The sequence below is a fragment of the Physcomitrium patens genome, chromosome 12, assembly GCF_059467195.1.
Source record: "Physcomitrium patens ecotype Gransden chromosome 12, ASM5946719v1, whole genome shotgun sequence".
Lineage (NCBI taxonomy): Eukaryota > Viridiplantae > Streptophyta > Bryopsida > Funariales > Funariaceae > Physcomitrium > Physcomitrium patens.
In genome coordinates, this window is record NC_143421.1 from 1,776,194 (window position 1) to 1,796,338 (window position 20,145).

Sequence of the window (20,145 nt, forward strand, 5' to 3'; positions counted from 1 at the left end):
GTTTACTTACCCGAGCACAATCGGAAGGTTTGTCAACTTTGTCTTCCCACTTCAGATATGCTCAGCATTCAAAACCCATCTGGCACTACATCTAGATCAACAAGCAAAACGTATCGCCAGTTACAGTAACCCGATGCCAACATTGATCAAGACTAAAGTAGTATTTTATAGTTGAAGTGGCTCACGAATATGGGGGAGCCTGCTACCAACATTTATGAAGGTGTCTACATTAAATTTTGCCAGAAAGTCTTCTGGATTAATAACGATAACCATTCGACAGAACCTCAAATACCCATTCTTTCGTTGGCCAATCGGATGTTCCTGATATTCATAATGTAGTGAACCGGGTCATCGCGTTTCCACCATTGAATTTATACGATCGATAACATGATTCGCAAAGAGCACATTCACGAAGATAATTTGAACCATATGCTGAACCCGAGCATCGTTGCGAGCTTCCTTGTGTAGATATTCACTGTAGATTTGACTAATGGAGGCCTCGAAGGATCTGATCATCAGTTCTGCGTCCATTCTGTAGAGACCACGGTGCACCATGGATCCACCTTGCAATTCCTCCTCAAATAAAGTCTTCTTCGGGCTTGAAAACGGCAAACGTTACCGACCTGTTGCAGCTTTGTCTACCGACAAGTGGCTGCCGATCAAAAGATAACCCACAATGTATCAAAAAAAAAACTTTAAGTTAATCCCCCTCAAACAAGCACCACTATCATGGATTGCACTTGTGAAAGGCTTTACAAGAGTAGGATGTTTCTTTCATTGGTACTATCAACCCGGTTTGATGCGTTTTGACAAGAGACGCGAAAAAATTACTGCTATTACTCCAACATCAAAACACTGTTGAAGAAACAAATCGACAAAAAATAAGAACAAGCCAATGTGGATAAATTTTCTAACTAGTATGTGATTGATAATCCGTCTATTTTATATTTTTGTCGCTGAAGTAATTGTTCAATAATTTGTTATTGCTCGAATCGGATAGAAAAATAACATTTTATTGCTATCTATATATAAAAGATTAGTTTATTTTATTTATTTATTTTTATTTTTTTTATGTATGAAGTTTATTGATGAATAAACCAATAATTAAAACGAAAAAGAAGTCGTTGAACATTTGTAACAATGATGTATATATCTATATATATGTCTATATACATGTATAAATTGATCTCCAATGGATAAAAATGTGATTTTTTTACTTTTGTGATGTTGGTTTTCACAGAAACTAAGTAAAAGCAGTTGTAGTTTACTTCTAAAATTTCAGAACACTTTTTAATCTCAGAACTTATATGCAATCTTAATTTGTATTAGCATAAATTGTTAATGTAGTCACTGTAATGATAAAAAAAAAGGGATAAATTTGAATACCACATCAAATGTGATTAACATATTATTGCTACAAAATATTAATTTTTGTTGTATTATAAATATAAAAAAATAAATTATTCTAGATGAATAATAATTTTAAAATATGGACTTTAAAGAATTCTTCAAATAAGACTTTAAGGTTTTTATTGATTACTATATAAATCTCTAATACTATTATAAAAAAATTAACATGAGATTTTATATAACTATTAGTTATAAGCTAAAGATGCATAGAAATGCATTTAAGAATTAAGTGATTTAAAATAAATTTATGTAATAAATTATTATTTATAAGAAAAAAAATCATATATACATTCAATATATTTTTTTAATATTCAAAAATTAGATTAGAAACCTTAAAATAAAATATTTGTTTTAATACTGTAATTTTAAAATAAAATAATGAGAAATTTCGCTTTATTGGTAATATCACAGACTTGTGAATGTCAAAAGTTCTAGTGTAGTAAAATTTAATAAGGATAGATACAAATTATACATTAAATATTAAAAATAAAATAATTTATTAATTTATTATTCTATAGAGATTAATGAAATCCATATAACTTCATTGAAAATAAAGAAATATATATATATATATATATATATATATATATTTGTCTTTTACATAATTTATAATCTTAATAGATAGAAATTTTATAAATTATATAGGATTTTTATTATTTAAGTAGAATTGATTGCTATAGCAATCAACAATTGTATATTTTTTCTTATTTATTTATTTTTTTAAACTATGCCTTATTGTTAAGAATTGTACTACAATACAACTTTCTTGAGATAAACATTTCATCATTGTACATTAATTAAAATAGTTTAGATTATAGATTTTCTTTAGTAGTCTCAAAATAAATACTATATTTTTGATGAATCATCTATCTAGATAGATAACAATGCCTAAAATGTCTAAAATATCAATTCCTAAAATGTTTTACTTGTACGTAGTTCTTAATTAGAATATATCAAATTTTTATAATTTATTTGGTTATAATGATACAAACTATGGCACTACTTTTGTCATAGATATATTATAAAGGAGACCAATCAAGAAGTTGAATGGAAGAGTCTCAATAAGAAATCTAATAAGAACTTGATTAAATCAAATGAATACAAGATCAACATCCAGAAAGGTGAGCTAGAGCTCTAAGAAATGTATTGTCAAGATTGAAGTTCCCTTCAACTTTGACTCCAATATATACTAGGTATTATGAAGCTTCTCAAGAAGTTTCCATATTGCTTGAAGATAAAGCAATTTTAGAAAGCTTCCTAAGAAGTTTCCATGTTGCTTGAAGATGGAGCACCTTTAAGAAGCTTCTCAAATAACTTCTCTAATCCTCATGAAACTTTCTAGAACTTATTGAAATATTCTAAAAAGCTTCTAAAAGCTTTTAGAAATCTTCTAAAAATCTTGTAAAATCTTATAAAACCTTCTAGAGCTTAATAGAATATATTAATAATATTCTTAATATCTTCTTGTTGAATGTTTGTAATATCACTTTTCTTTCTAATTTCAAGTTTTATAAGGAATAAGGTTTCATATCTACTTTCTTAAATATATACAACATGTTAGCAATAGCTTTATAGAGAAGTCATCCTAAAATAGGTTTAGTTTTTTTTAGATAGTATCAATAAAAATCTTGTATCTTTTGTGGTACATTAATTAGATTTTTTGTTGGTTTCTATATACATTCATTGATATTATAGCTGAGCAAATGAATAAATTATTCTAACTTGTCTCTTCTTTGCTAATATCAAAGATCTTTTTTACCTCATATTCCACATAATTATCTATTTTAATACAAGATGGTACTGGTTGTATTTTTTTTTTTAAATAATTGATTCTGATTAAGCCTCTAAGAAAAAAATATAAAAGATTGGATGTATTTTCATAGATGTGGATAGTTCCAACTAATAAGATACTAGATTGATTTGCTTTTGAATGCAAAATGGATCCAATCTTTGATAGTCCAACTTATTGCAAGATTGATTGGTTTTGATATTTTGTCAAGAAGCCAAATGTTATCTCCAACTTAAAAAAATAAGGATTTTTTTTCTAAATTTGTTTGAAGATGCTTTATAAGAATCTTAAGCTACTTGTAAATGGACCTTTAAAGTTGTTTGGAGCTGGGACAATTTTTTTTTAAGATCTTCAACTGTTAGTTTTTTATCCTTTGATGTACTTAATAAATCAAGCTTTGGATGGTAACCATACTTGAAATCAAATAATATTTATTGAGTCAAAACATGAAGAATATTATTATAAGAAAACTTTATTAAAAATAAATATGAGGTCCAATCATCTTATTGATAGTTGATGTTATATCACAAATATTACTCCAAACCTTGATTGATTTGTTTTGTTTGACCATTTTTTTAAAGGTAGAAGATAGAAAAAAGTTTGATATCTACCTTCAATATTTCAAAAAAAGATTTTTAAAACTTTGATATAAATTGAGATCATCAATCAAAAATGATGTCATTATATGGGCCATAATATTAATATATATTATTAAGAAAGAGCCTTATCATTTCTTCTCCAAAAATTACCTTTTTGCATGGAACAAAATGTGCCATCTTTGTAAGTCGATTCACAACAATGTAGATAACATCAAATGTACTTCATGGTGGCTGATTAATGATGAAATCTATTGATATTGAAGTCTATGGTTGCTTTAAGATTTGTAGTGGCTATAGAAATCCATAAGGTATCAAGCACATGAATCTTGAGGAAAAAAAATCCTTAATACACTCTTGTATCACTGAAAGGAATTAAAAAGTCACTCAAAGATGATATAATATTAAACTAGAATGGCTATTTCCAAAAATAAGAAGACTAAAAAGTCTTAAAATAAGACTAAGGACTAGAAAGACATTGAAAAGAATGAAAAATACTTCATTCTTGTCTCTATATATTAGCCAAGTTTCCAACCTATAAATACATCTAAAATTGAAATTGTATCTATGAAGCTTCTAGGAAGCTATTCTCTAAGACTTCATGAAATTAATCTATATTTACGTACTTCTATTTAATCATATAAGTAACTATTAGAATAAATATATATGTCTGTGATATTACCTCCCTTCTAAGGACAAGTTCTACAAGGAGCGGTCATCATCTTTAATAGATCTTATAATTTTTTATCTTAGTTTTGATGGATGTCATTAATGAAAGGCCTCAACCTTCTTTATTGTATTTGTAAGATTCTTTGCTGGCTCCCATGTACATTCATTAATATCATATCCTTGCCAATAAACAAGATATTTTAATTTATTTCACTGCCCCCTTGAATCTAAGATTTCTTCTACCTCAAAATTTTGATTATTATCTACTTTTATACAAGGAGGTGGCATTTGTCTACTTTCCAAAATATTTACTATTTTATATGGGTCAAGAAGAGATATGTGAAATATAGGGTGGATCTTCATAGACTTTGATAGATGTAATCAATAAGCAACAAGATTGATTTGTTCACAAGTAGGAAAAGGTCCCGGCCTACGATAGCCCAACTTAATATAAGAATAAGTAGTCTTGATATTATGATGAAGTAACCATACCTTATCACCCACATTAAATTATGATTACTCTTTGCAATAGACATCCACATTGATCTTTTGTTATTCTTGAGCTTCTTTTAATTGTATCTTCATTGTTGCATATAGCTCTAACAAGCGATTTGCTAAATCTTCTGCTACAAGATTATTAACTTTTGAAAAGTCAAAAGTATCAAGTCATGGATGATATCCATAATTGGCAAAGAAAGATATTTGTTGAGTAGAAGAATGTATCAAATTATTGTATATAAACTCTGCCAATGGCAAAAGAGTTGTCTAATCATCTTAATGATATTTGATGGTACATCCCAAATACTACTCTAGAATTTAATTGATTCATTCTGTTTGCCCATCAGTTTGAGGATAAAAAGCCAAAGAGAGCTTTATATCCACTTTTAAAAGCTTAAATAAGGTTGTCTAAAATCTTGATATAAATTGAGTCCTTTTATCTAATATAAATTTCTTTGGCAATCTATGATAACAATAAGTATTGTCAATGAAAAACTTAGCTGTTTCTTTAGTTGAAATAAATTTTATACATAATACAAAATGTGCCATTTTGATAAAGCAATCTATGATTACAAATATAGAATCATATGAATTTGAACTTGGAGGATTTGTAATAAAATCCATAGAAATAGAAGATCATAGTTGTTTGAATATAGGGAATAGTTGGAAAAGTCTATAGGATTGATGACGAGAAGTTTTTGATCTTGAACAAATGTCACATAATTGAATAAAGATTTTTACTACCTTTCACATTTGTGACCACCAAAAATCTCTGAATATAAGCTCTAAAGTCTTGTTATACCCAAAATATCATATTCCTAGGAAGTCATGACATGTGTGAAGAATATGTAAACATACTTTTTTTTTTTGGAATATATAGGTATCTTTGAAAATAAAATAGATTTTTTTTGAATTCAAACTTCAAAACATCATGAAACTTAGAAGAAAGATTTTTGATATCATGAACAACAAGATTAAAGGACATAGTTGATTGAATTTGTTTAATAAAGGTGAAATTAATAGTCAATGTTGATTTTAATGCTCAAAGATGAAAATGCTCTCGCTTTAAGAAGATTATTTTTTGTTGATCAAAAGATACGTCTCTTTCTTTTGGTACAAGATAAGAGCATTTAAAAAGAAAATCTAATAAAATTTGTTATTTTTTAAGTTGATATATGATCTTGAAATCAAATCTTGATAATGACATGCTCCAACAAGCTTGACAACGATTCAAAACATGTGTTGACATGAAATACTTGAAGTTCTTATGACATGTATACATTATGATTGGACTTGAAGCGCCTTCTAGATAATGATACTATTCTTGAAATGAATCCATAATTACAAAAATTTCTTTATTGTGGATCTCATAGTTAATTTTGATTACTAAAAATTTCTTGGAATAAAAAGCTATTAGATGGAGTTTGTCATCTGTTCCTATTTGTGACAATACTATACCCAAGGCAAAGTTTGATGCATCTATTTTCATAAAGAATGCCTTAAAAAAGTTAATATAATACAAAATTGGTTCAGAAATAAATTCATTCTTCAAAGCAACAAATGATGCTTTGGCTTCTTTATTCCACTCAAGTTTTTCTTTACAAGTCAAACATATAAGTGGAGTTGCAAATTGAAAAAAATTCTTAATAAAGATTTAATAATAATTAACAAAGTCTAAAAATTATTGCTTATTTCTTACTATTCTTGAGATCTTTCAATTGATAATAATTTGAAACTTCTTTAGATCCAGGTTAAGGCCTTCAATAGAAATGATGTATTCTAAAAAGTCAACTTAACTAATATGGAATATATACTTTTCTATCTTCACGTATAATCCTAAATTTCTTAGTTTTTATAATACACAACAAACATGAATTTCATACTCTTTTATATTCTTAGAATAGATTAAAATATCATCCAAATAATAGATGATAAAATCATCAAAAAACTCACAAAAGACATCATTCATTAGATGTTGAAAAGTAGTTGGTATATTTGTGAATTTAAAAAGTATGACATTATACTTGAAATGTCTATATCTAGTTCAAAAAGAAATCTTCTATTCATCTCTTTTTTTGATGCAGTCCATGTTATATGTTCTTTGTAGATCTATTTTTGTATAGATCTTTACTTGATTTAGTTGATCAAGAAGTCTTGAAATCAAAGATAGAGCATATCTATTTTTGATGATGATCTTATTAAGTCCTCGATAGTCCACATATATTCACCAAGATTCCTCTTCTTCACAAATAAGATAGGAGCCTCGATTGGAGATTTAAAATGGCGTATAAAGTTTTTAGCCAAGTTCTCATCAATGTACTCTTTGAGTGCAACTAACTCATTTTGTGATAGGCTATAGATTAGTCAAAAGGGTGGTTGAGTTCCTTTTTGAAGATCAATGGAACAATCATAAGGATAATGTTTTAAAAAAATATTTGCATTCTTTTTTTCAAAAATGTCATAGAAATCTTGATACTAGTAATGAATATCACTTAATATCTTCTCACTATTGACAATGGATGTAGCATATATAGCAAAAGATTGCCCTTCATTTGAGGCATGCATAAAAGTTCTTATACCTACTAATAATAGTTTGGATATATTAAACTTATGATTTCTACTTGTCTAGTAGGACCTTGAATTAAACTATGGAAAAAACCAAGATTATAAGAAATCCAATCTATCTGAGGATTATATCTTTCTAACCATGATAATCCTAAAATAATTAGATTAGAAAGAGATTTAATCACATTAAATATTATTAAAATATTAAGACTACTAGTTGCTACTTGTATAGAAATAGTTTCATGTAAAACATCCTCAAAAGATAATTAACATCCATTTATTACTTCTACATGTACAAGTTTGGTTTTCTTAACTAAGAATATATCTTGTTTTTTGACAAAGTCTTCATCTATAAAAACAAGCTCAAACTCTTGAATCTAACAAGACTAAGACTTTGTGATTTTTTGGTCCTAAACAAACTTCTATTATAAAATAAAGTGAGGGATTTGAGAAGAGAATAGGACCTTTACTAGATATTGTACATGATTCCAGCCCCATGGTCCCTATTATAGCTAGAGCAACTCATTTTTTGACACATTATCTTCTTTGGTAATTGTGCTTTTCATAATATAATTACGTTGCTTTTTTGAACAATATTTAGCAGTGTGCCTAGCTTCTCCACAATATAAGCAGAGGCCTTTTTGATGACATTGAATTTTTTCTTGTCTTGTGAGGGATTTAAAATGTATCATATCAATTTGTATTGATTCCGACCTTAACAAATAAATTTCAAAAAACTTGGGTGCTGCTGTTATTACTTCACTTGTTCTTCTCTAGTCGAGTTTTTATTCTTGGCATCTTTCAAATAATCTATTATCACATGCAACGGCTTGAGCAATAAATTATTCTAAAGATTTTTTCTTTAATATTATTAATAATAAATCTTTAACATTGTCCTTAAATCCATATTGAAATTGATTGATAAGGGCTTTGTCATTCCAATCCATGTCACGAGGAGGTTTTGAAATTCAATAGCATATATAGTGGCTGACCATGATTCTTGTCATAAAAATAAGATTTTGATCTTTGCTACTTTTTTCTGATTACTTTCTCTAAATGTAGCCATAAACACTTTTAAGAATGAATTCAAATCATAAAGAAGTCGTAAATCTTTTTTCATTAAAGGTGAAAATTAAGAGAGAACACTTCTACATAAAAGTGTGCCTATAAACCCAATTTGAGTAAATCCATCAAAGTATTGGAAGGAATACAACCTTAGATAGAACTTGACTTGTTGTAGAAATCTTCAAAATTTTGATCTTATTCCATCAAACTTCTTGAGCATACTAATCTTGATTCTCATCATACTTATAGAAAAAAAACTTTTTGGATTTGGTTGTAAAATTGATCAACTCGCTTCTTTCAATTGTATAATTTTTTGATATAGACTTTGAACTTCTTCTATAAGTGTAGGAATAGTACCTCCATGATTCACATTGAAAATATATTAAAATTATATTCTTAGAGTATTGATAAGCTCATAATGATCTATAATAGTTACAAATCTATTTTCACTTTTGTTGAAAGTAGCATCTATAATCTTTCTTTTCATAAATAATTCAAAAAAAAATTCAAAAAAATTAAATTAAAAGAGGATAATCTAAAACCTCTAATATAAAATTAAAATTTCCATGAAGAAGAATAATCCACTTTCTTTTAAAAAAAATCAATGTTAAAAAATAAGTTTTTTTTTAAAAAAAAGTGGATAGTCTATAAATTTTAAAATATAATAATAGAAGTAGAAGAATCTATTTACTTCTAAAATAAATCAAAAATAGTAAGTCAGTACTCTTGTTAAACTATCAAGGACATGAATCTTGAAGAAAAAAAATCCTTAATACACTCTTGTATCACTAAAAAGAACTAAAAAGTTACTCAAAGATGATATAATATTGAACTAAAATGGCTATTGCAAAAAACAAGAAGATTAAAAAGTCTTGGAATAAGAGTAGGGACTAGAAAGGCATCGATAAGAGTGAAGAAGGCTTTACTCTTGCCTCCATATATACTCTTTAATTAGGAGCTACATAGCAATATTCTATAGGACCTCCAACATGTCTTTACTTTATTAGCCACATGTCTTAACTTGTAAGGCAAGTTATCTATGTATGCGCCACATAGTTATCTTGTTCTACAAGCTAATACATAAGATTAATTTGTTCTATAAGCTACCAATATGTGGTTAATTTGTTGGCTAAGTTTCCAACCTATAAATATATCTAAAGTCAAAACTGCCTCTATGAAGCTTCTAAGGAGCTCGTCGAAAAGACTTTATGAAATTAATCTATATTTATCTACTTCTATCTAATCATATAACTATTGGAGTAAATGTATATGTCCATGATATAAGGATGATGTTAAGAATTCTTGGATTTTAAACAAATATTATATAAGAAAACAAAGTCTCTTATAATTTTTTACATTTGAGGCCACTAAAAATTTAGAGAATTAAGTTCAAATATTTTATTGAATCCAAAATGTTCTATAGTTCAAAAAACATAATGAGATTGAAGAACATGAAGTCATGTTAGTTCTTTTGGAATATATAAATAATCTTCAAAATACAAAAGATCTTTCACAAACTTGAACTTATCATTGTCATGGCATTGCTTGATATTACAAACCAATGATTCTTTAGCAAATGCTATACAAATTTATTTAAAAAAACTTGAATAAAAAAACATAATCATAAAAGTAGCATAGAGATAAAATTATTCTAAGTTCAAAAGAGTGGTATATTACTAATGAAATGATGCTTTTTTGATCTTTGGAGTAAGATGTGATTTCTTTGATAAAAAATTTGATAGTCCATGTTGCTTTTCTAGTCAATATGTAAACACAAAATCGAAATAAAATAATGATATACTCTAACAAGTTTGAAGACAATTCAAAATCCAAGCTGACATGAAATACTACAAATTTTTGTGATCTGTATATATTGTCATAAGATGTGTAGCTCCTTCCAACAAGTAATGCCATTCTAGAAGAAAAGCTCTTTACTATAAATCTCATAATTAATCTTTGTAGTTAAAAACTTTTTAGAATAGAATGCATCTAGGTAGAGCTTCCCATCTTTTTCCATCTATGATAGTATAGCTTTTAATACAAAGTCAAAAGCATCAATTTTCAAATAGAAAGCCTTTATAAAATTTGAATGGAATAAAGTTGGAGTTATAGTAATTTTTTTTTCAAAATCTAAAAAGCCCTTTGTGCTTGAGATCTCCATGCTAAAGTATCTTTGGATGTCAATTGAGTGAAGGAAGTAACAACTTAGGAGTAATTCTTAATAAATATTTGATAGAAATTAGCAAATCTAAAGAAATATTGTACATTCTATATTGTCTTTGTGTCAAGTACAAGAACTTGATGAAAAAGTAATTCAGACAAGTGAGCCTTCACTCAAAGAATGGTAACAAAATATAAATCAACAAATATGTATATTGAAAGAGAAACTAAAATGGCTATTGCCAAAGACTAGAAAACATGAAGACTCTTAAAACTAGACTAGAAACAAAAAAGGAGTTGACAGGAGTGAAGAAGCCTTCACTCTTGTCTCTATATATACTATCTAACTAGGGGCTACGTGGCGACATTCTATAAGACCTTCAATATGTGTTGACTTTGTAGGACACATGCCTTGACTTACAAGCCAAGTTTTTCTACGTGAAGCCACATTGTTAGCTTGGTCTTCAAGCTAACAACATGTGTGGTACATGGCCAACTTGTTGACCACGTTTCTAATCTAAAAAGTCAACTAAAGATACCTATAAAGTCAAAGCAGCATCTATGAAGCTTCTAAAAAGCTTCCATACTAAATACTATAAAATTAATTTACTTTTATCTTCTTTTATTTATTTCTACCTATTTATATATGTAATTATTGGCTTACATGAGTATGTCCATGACATTACTCCCCCTTGTAGGGACGAGTTCCACAAGGAGCGGTCATCATATGTTGAGGAAATCTATGATGCGATGAATTGTATCTGCTACATACTCTGATCTTTGTTCTCTTGGAAGATGATTGATAGGGCCTTTCAACCATCGGTACTGTCTCATACTAGGGCGAGAAGACCACACAGTTATTTGATCATTGTTGAGGCCTTCATAACTTCCTTCGAATAAAATATTTGGAACACCATCAAGAGTTGTTTCTACCTCTTGCAAAATCACCAAACATCAAGAGTCCCTTTCCAAGTCACGATACCAAACGTGTTTATCTCGCCATCTATTCGAAGAAGAACATGTTGTTCTTGAAGATCTTCATCTCGATTACATCATCTTAAAGGTTGTGACAATCATAATGTCTTGTCTGGTGGGTCAACAAATGAAGGCTCTTGAGTTGAATCCGCGGGTTGTTGATTTTCCATCTCCTGAGTGTCACAACTACAAAGAAGCTACAAACAAGGATTGAAAGTAGAATGTTATCTTGCCTAGATGTTGTTTCTTTTATAAAGAAGATTTTTATCTTGATTTTGATGGATGTCATCTATAAAAAGCCTCCACCACCTTTGCTGCATTTATAAGATTCTTTACTGGCTCCGATGTGCGTTCATTAATACCATATCCATGCCAATGGATAAGTTATTTTAATTTATTTTGGCATCACCTTGAATCTAAGACTTTTTCTACTTCAAACTCTTCATTATTGTCCACTTCTATAAGAAGAGGTAGAGCTTGTCGTCTTCTTGGTATGTCCACTGTCTTGTATGGTTCAAAAAGAGACACATGGAATACTGGATGGATTTTCATTGACTCCGATAGATGTAAACGATATGCAACTGGATTGATTTGTGCAGAAATAGAAAATGGTCTAGGCCTTTGATAGTCCAACTTGTCACAAAGACGAGTGGTCTTGATATTATGATGAAGTAGTCATACTTTATCATCCAAGTAGAATGGTGGTTGTTCCTTTCGATAGACATCCGCATTGATCTTTTGTTGTTCTTGAGCTTCTTTTAACTGCACCTTTATCGTTGCATGTAGCTCTGACAAATGAATCGCCAAATTTTTCGCAGCAAGATTATCAAATTTTGAAAAGTCAAAAGTATCAAGTCGTGGATGATAACCATAATTAGTAAAAAAAAGGTGTTGGTTTTGTAGAAGAATGTGTCATGTTATTGTAAGCAAACTTCATCAATGACAAATGAGTTGTCTAATCATCTTGTTGGTAGTTAATAGAACATCTTAAATATTGCTCCAAAACTTGATTAATACGCTCCGTTTGTCCATTAGTTTAAAGATGGAATATCGAAGATAGATTTATACCCACTTTTAGAATCTTGAAAAGAGTCTGCCAAAATCTTGATACAAATTGAGTTCTCCTATCTGATATAATATCCTTGGGTAATCCATCATAGCGATAGATATTGTCAAGAAAGAGCTTAGCTGTTTCTTCACCTGTGATAGATTTTGTACATGGTACAAAATATGCCATCTTGGTAAAATGATCTACTATCACAAATATAGAATCATAAGAACCTGAGATTAGAAGATCCGTGATGAAGTCCATAGAAAAAGAAGACCATGGTTGTTCTGGAATGGATAATGGCTGAAGAAGTCCAAAAAATCGATGACGAGGAGTTTTTGATTTTGAGCAAATATTACATGATTGTACAAAATCTTTGACTGCCTTCCACATTTGAGGCCACCAAAAATCCCTAGATATCAGCTCCAAAGTCTTATTGTATCTAAAATGTCCTGCTGCTAAAAAGTTGTGACAAACTTGAAAAACACGTAAACGTGCTTCTCCTTCTGGAACATATAGGCATCCTTCGAAATAGAATAGGTTGTTCTTGAACTCGAATTTAGAAGGGTCATGAGATTTAGAAGAATTATTCTTGATATCATGAACAAGAGGGTCTGAAGACATACTTAACTGAACTTGCTTGAAAAAAAGTTAAATCAACAGTCAATGTTGATTTTATTACTCGAAGATAAAATTGCTCCAGCTTCAAGAGAACCATTCTTTATTGCTCAAAAGCTGCATCTCCTTCTTTTGGTGCAAGATAAGAATGTCTAGACAAGGCATTGAACAAACCTTGTTGTTTTTCTAGATGATAAGTGATGATGAACTCGAATCTTGATAAAGACCTGCTCCAATGAGCTTGACGACGATTTAATATGCATGCTAAGATGAAATATTCAAGGTTCTTATGATCCGTATACACGGTGACTGGACTGGAAGCACCTTCTAGATAATGACACCATTCTTAAAAGGAATCCACAATTGCAAGAAGTTCTTTGTTATGGATCTCATAATTGATTTCTACTGCTGAGAATTTTCTTGAATGAAAGGCTACTGGATGAAGTTTGTCATCTGTTCCCATTTATGACAAAATTGCATCTAGAGCAAAGTTTGATGCATTTGTTTCTATAAAGAATGCTTTGGAAAAATCAGCACGATACAAGATTGATGCAGAAACAAACGCTATCTTCAAAGATTTAAAAGCAACTTCTGCTTTTTGATTCCATTGGATTTGACTTTACTAGTCAAACATGTAAGTGGAGCTGCAACTCGAGAGAAGTCTTTGATGAAGATCTGATAGTAGTTGACAAATTCTAAAAAACATTGGACATCTCTTATCGTTTTTGGGATCTTCCAATCTATAATAGTTTGAACTTTCTTAGAATCCATCATAAGTCCATCATTTGAAATGATGTAACCTAAAAAATCGACTTGAATAGTGTGGAATACATACTTTTCTATCTTGGCATAGAGTCTCACATCTCTTAATTTTTGTAACACATGACGAACATGAAGTTCATGTTCTTTTGAATTCTTAGAATAGATCAAGATATCGTCTACATAACAGACCACAAAATCATCCAAAAACTCTCAAAAAATATCATTCATTAGATGTTGAAAAGCTGCTGGTGCATTTATAAGTTTCAAAGGCATGACGTTGTATTCAAAATGTCTATACCTAGTTTGAAACGTAGTCTTCTATTCATCTCCTTCTTTGATGCATACTAGATTGTATGCTCCCCGAAGATCTATTTTTGTATAGATTTTAGCTTGATTCAGCTGATCAAGAAGTCCAAATATTAAAGGTAGTGGATACCTGTTCATGATGGTAATCTTATTGAGTCCTTGATAATCAACACACATCCGCAATGATCCATCTTTTTTCTTCAAAAATAGAATTGGAGCTCCTGTTGGAGATTTAGAATGGCATATGAAATTCTTGGCTAGATTTTTTTCAATATACTCCTTGAGTTCAGTCAACTCATTTTGTGATAAACTGTAGATTGGTTCGAATGGTGATTATGCTCGTTCTTGAAGGTCAATTGAGCAATCATAAGGACAATGTTTCGAGAGTGTATCCGTATTTTTTTTTTCAAATACATCTTTAAATTCTTGATATTAACTTAGAATGCCACGTAAAGTCATTACACCACTAGAAATGAGTGTGGCATAAATAATATATGGTGATTCTTTCATAGCAGCATGCAAGAAAGCTTTTGCACCTATAAATACGGATTTAATTGAAATGGACTTATGACTCTTTACTTGATTACCTACACTGGTAGTTATACTTTTAGAAAAAGTAAGAGTTCAAGAAATCTAATCTATTTGAGGGTTGTATTTTTCTAACCACGATAAATCTAAAATAACTAGATTAGAGGGAGATCTAATGATATTAAATACTATAAATCTATTATGACCTTTGATTATTACTTGTATAGGAAGGATTTCATCAGTAATATCTCCAGAAGAAAATGGACGACCATCTATGACTTCTACATGAACAGGTTTAGTTTTCTTTACTAAAGATATGCTATGTCTTTTAGTAAATTCTTCATCTAGGAAACATGCCGAGGCTCTTGAATCTAATAAGGCAGAGGCTTTGTAATGTTTAGATTCTAAAATAACATTTAATGTAAAACAAGGAGATGGTTCTGAGGAGAGAATAGGACCTTTTTTAGATGTTGTGCAAGGTTCCAACCCCACGGTCCCTATTGTAGCTGGACAAACTCGTTTTTCGACATATTGTCTTCTTTGACAACCATACTCCTCATTTTGTGGTTGTGTCGTTTCTTTAGATAATATTGAGCAGGATGTTTTGATTCTTCACAATATAAACATAATCCTTCTTGACGACGACGAGTCTTTTCATATTCAATAAGAGATTTAAAACGTATTGCATCGATTTGCATATCTTTTACTTCTGAAGATATGTATTGAGAAGATGTAGGAGTTGCTATTGAATTGTAATAATGTTGAGGCCTATTTATGTGACTCTGAGATCGACATTTAAAAAGTCGATTATCACATTTTATAGCAAAATCAATTACTTGACTCGATGTTTGAGGATCGAATAAATTGAGCATTAATTTTTTTACTTCATATTGTAGTCCATAAAGCAATTGGCTAATGAGTGCAGCATCATCCCACTTGGTATCAATCACAAGTTGTCAAAATTGTGAAGCATATGTTGTTACAGATTGATTTTCTTATCGCAAGATACAGATCTTATTTGTTGTGACATGAACTATATCATGTTCTCCATACATAGACCAAAATTCTACCAAGAAAGCTTCTAAATTATCCAATATTGGATCTTGTCATTCAAGAAAAGATGAAAACCATGATAATGTAGAACCAGAAAGTAGTGTTCCAATAAACCTGACTTATGATCTTGGAGTTGGATAGCTTTGAGGTTGAAGTTTGATTGTCAATTGTACTTGATTGATGAATCTTCAAAACTTTGATTTCGTACCAGTAAATTTCTTGGATAAGGTAATTCTTGGTTCTTTAGCATTTGAATGGTATTCTACCATGGGAGAAGGGGCATGATTCAATGTAGATGTTGAGGCAGCTCTGACCATCTCTACATCTCCACTTTCTATTATTCTTGTTCCTCCTTCTGTTAGTGAATTAAGTTGATGCATCACAAGCATTAATTACCTTAGTTGTTTTTGTATTTGTGTCATTACACTCTTTAATTCGACAAGCTCTGCCATGGTAACACCTAGAAAAAAAATGTCTAATATTTCTCAAGACGAGTAAGAGAATGGACTTGAGAACAAAGAAAATACTAAAAAAAATTTCAATTTAAAAGAGGATAATCTGCAACTCTTAATACGCTTATGTCTTATCAAGAAAAATCGGTAATCCATTCTTAATCAAGAAAGACAAAGCTCTGATATTATAAGTGTACTCTTGTTAATCTGTCAAGTACAAGAACTTGATGAAAAAGTAATTCAGACAAGTGAGCCTTCACTCAAAGAATGGTAACAAAATATAAATCAACAAATATGTATATTGAAAGAGAAACTAAAATGACTATTGCCAAAGACTAGAAAACATGAAGACTCTTAAAACTAGACTAGAAACAAAAAAGGAGTTGACAGGAGTGAAGAAGCCTTCACTCTTGTCTCTATATATACTATCTAACTAGGGGCTACGTGGCGACATTCTATAAGACCTTCAATATGTGTTGACTTTGTAGGACACATGCCTTGACTTACAAGGCAAGTTTTTCTATGTGTGGGCCACATTGTTAGCTTGGTCTTCAAGCTAACAACATATGTGGTACATGGCCAACTTGTTGACCACGTTTCTAATCCAAAAAGTCAATTAAAGATACCTATAAAGTCAAAACAGCGTCTATGAAGCTTCTAAGAAGCTTTCATATCAAATATTATAGAATTAACTTACTTTTATCTACTTTTACTTACTTCTACGTATTTATATATGTAATTATTGGCTTACATGAGTATGTCCATGACACTTTGGAATTGTCCTCTATTACAGCTTGAATTTTCTTTGGATCCATCAATAAGCCTTTATTAAATATAATATATCCAAAAAATTCCACTTTTAGCTAATAAATTATATATTTTTCTAATTTGGTATATAATCTTCTATTTCATAACTTTCAAAAGAGTAATTACATATATTCTTTATATTCTTTCAAAGTCTTGGAATAGATTAAGATATCATCAAGATAGCATTCAACAAACTTAAAACAAGACTAATCTATCTCGAAAATCTAAGACCTTTTAAAACTACTATAATATAAAGTTTTTTGATAAAGTAGGATAAAATAGACAAGAACAAAATTGAACAAAAATAAATAGAATTAATCAAAATAAGATAGAAAAGATAAAATTGAGCAAACAAAAATAGAATAAAATAAAATTGAATAAAAGGATACAAAACCAAATTTTATTAAAAAAAAGGTTTAAAGCTATACTTGACCAGATGCCTCAAAAGGACTTAGTCAATCCTATTTATACTTTGTTCTATCACCTTGGATTTTCTAGAGTATTTCCAAATCACAGACTCTACTTAGATAACCACCTTAAAATCCTTCTAGAAGGTTCTATCATAGGCCCTACCTAAATAACCATCTCAAGCCTTTTTAAAAGCTTCCATAGTAGGCTCTACTTAAATAATCAGCCTAAATTATTTTTAGAATGTTCCATGGTAGGTTCTATGTGGTCTACTAACCTAATTCCAATTCTAGAAACTTCCATGGTTCTAACTATCTATCTTTATGTGTCAATAATATAATTATCTTATTTATATTCTATTAGAAAACTTATCCATATATTCTCAAAAAATATCATTCATTAATTATTGGAATATAGCTGAAGCATTTGTCAATCCAAAAGACATGACATTATATTCAAAATATTTGTGCCAAGTTTGAAATATTGTTTCCATTTATTTTTTTTCAATCCATACTAAATTATACGTTCTATGAAGATCTATTTTGGTATAGATCTTAGCTTGACCAAATTGCTCCAAAAGCCTTGATATCAATGATATTGGGTAATATTTCTTCATCATTATTTTATTAAGTATATGATAATGAATACACATTTATAAAGATCCATCTTTTTTCTTCACAAAAAATATTAGTATACCTGCTAGAGATTTGGAATGCCAAATAAAGTTCTTTACAAGATTTTTGTTATTGTAATCTTTGAATATCAAAAGCTCATTTTGTAATAGGTTGTATATTGGGCCAAATGATAGTCGAGTCCCTTCTTAAAGATTGATGGCACAATTATATGGTTAATACTCCAATAATATATCAGCATTTTTTTTTCAAAGACATCTTGAAATTCCTTATATTGCTCTAGAATAACAACTATTAAGCTTATTGCTTCATAAGCTAAAGTTTGCATAGATAACAAATGGAATTTTTTTCTTAACCATTGTTGTATTATGTGTTGTCTTCTTTGGAAATGTATTAGGCACCTAACTATGGAAGGTGAAGTTGTATTTTATAAATATCTAAAAAATCTTAATAAATTTCATCCATATAAGTAGAATGCAATCCAAATTTTAATTCAAAAGTTCTTAAAGCTAATACAAAGTGCTCAAAAATACTCTTCTTAGTAACATCAACCATATATAAATTCTAATTTTTTTATTACTTTCATAATTGAACAATTTTGATTTCTCCTTATAAGTCCTAATCCTAATTAGTGAGATTTGATGAGCTATAATTCCTAATTTGACTATCTACTTAGTGCAAATTTTCCAAACAAATGCTACTATAAGCCTTTTATATATTAAAAAAAAAATCAACTCAATCCAACTTATAGATTGTAAAAAAAAATCCACTAACTGCAATGATGTCACTTAGCGACCAACTTGAAAGTTGATGCAAATGTTTGAGTAGCAATTTTTCTTTTTCCAACAATTAACTTCAACTCAAAATCAGTATATAGCTCAATATTAAAGTCTTTTAATACCATGCCGAATTTCACCTTGATCCAATTAGTAGGTCTTTAGATATCATAAAAATCCTATCCAATTTCAAACTCTAACTTCTAATATTTTCTTGTACTAAAAACTAGATATCTCTTAGTTGCAGTTAGATTGATATAAAATTTTATATATACTTAGCACACCTAATCAATCAAGTACTATCAAAATTTGAACTATAGATGTGATACCAATTGCACAAATTAGCTAAAAGTGTTAGCCTTAATTATATTGCATAAATCCCAAATCACCAATACAAACTCTAATATTGAATAATAATTATAAAATTATTACAAATCTTCCAAAAATAAGCATTATTCTTTTTAAATCAACTTAAAGTTAGCTCATCAATCCTAATCATGGATCTTCAAATGTCCTCCTACTTTATTCTAGATAGTCATTTTAGTAGCTAGATGTTTGATTTTGACCTTGTGCTACAAATAGTCGACTTCTAGGTATCAATCTAACCTATCTTAGGAATTTTTTAGCCCAATTCTACCTTCAATTTAATCTTAGTATCAACCATTCTAATTATTTATTTTTTTAATCTAATTTTATCAATTTATGGCCTTTTAAGGCAATTAAAGAGCTTCTACAGCCTAGAAGTTAAAATTACTAACTAACTTTTTATCTCCTAGCTATTAAGACAAGAAAATAAACTAAACGTTTATAAAAGCCTCTACCCTTAATAATAAGGATTTTATTGTTTATGACTTCTTAATATATTTTGCTCAAAAGAATTCCGTAGGAAATTTAATCTTATGATACATCTAATTTGCAGATGGATTATATTTTTTTAACTACAATAGTCTTAAAATGATATGATTGGATAAAATTCTAATAATATTAAAACTATTTTGCTACTATGGCTCTCAAATGATATTTCTAGC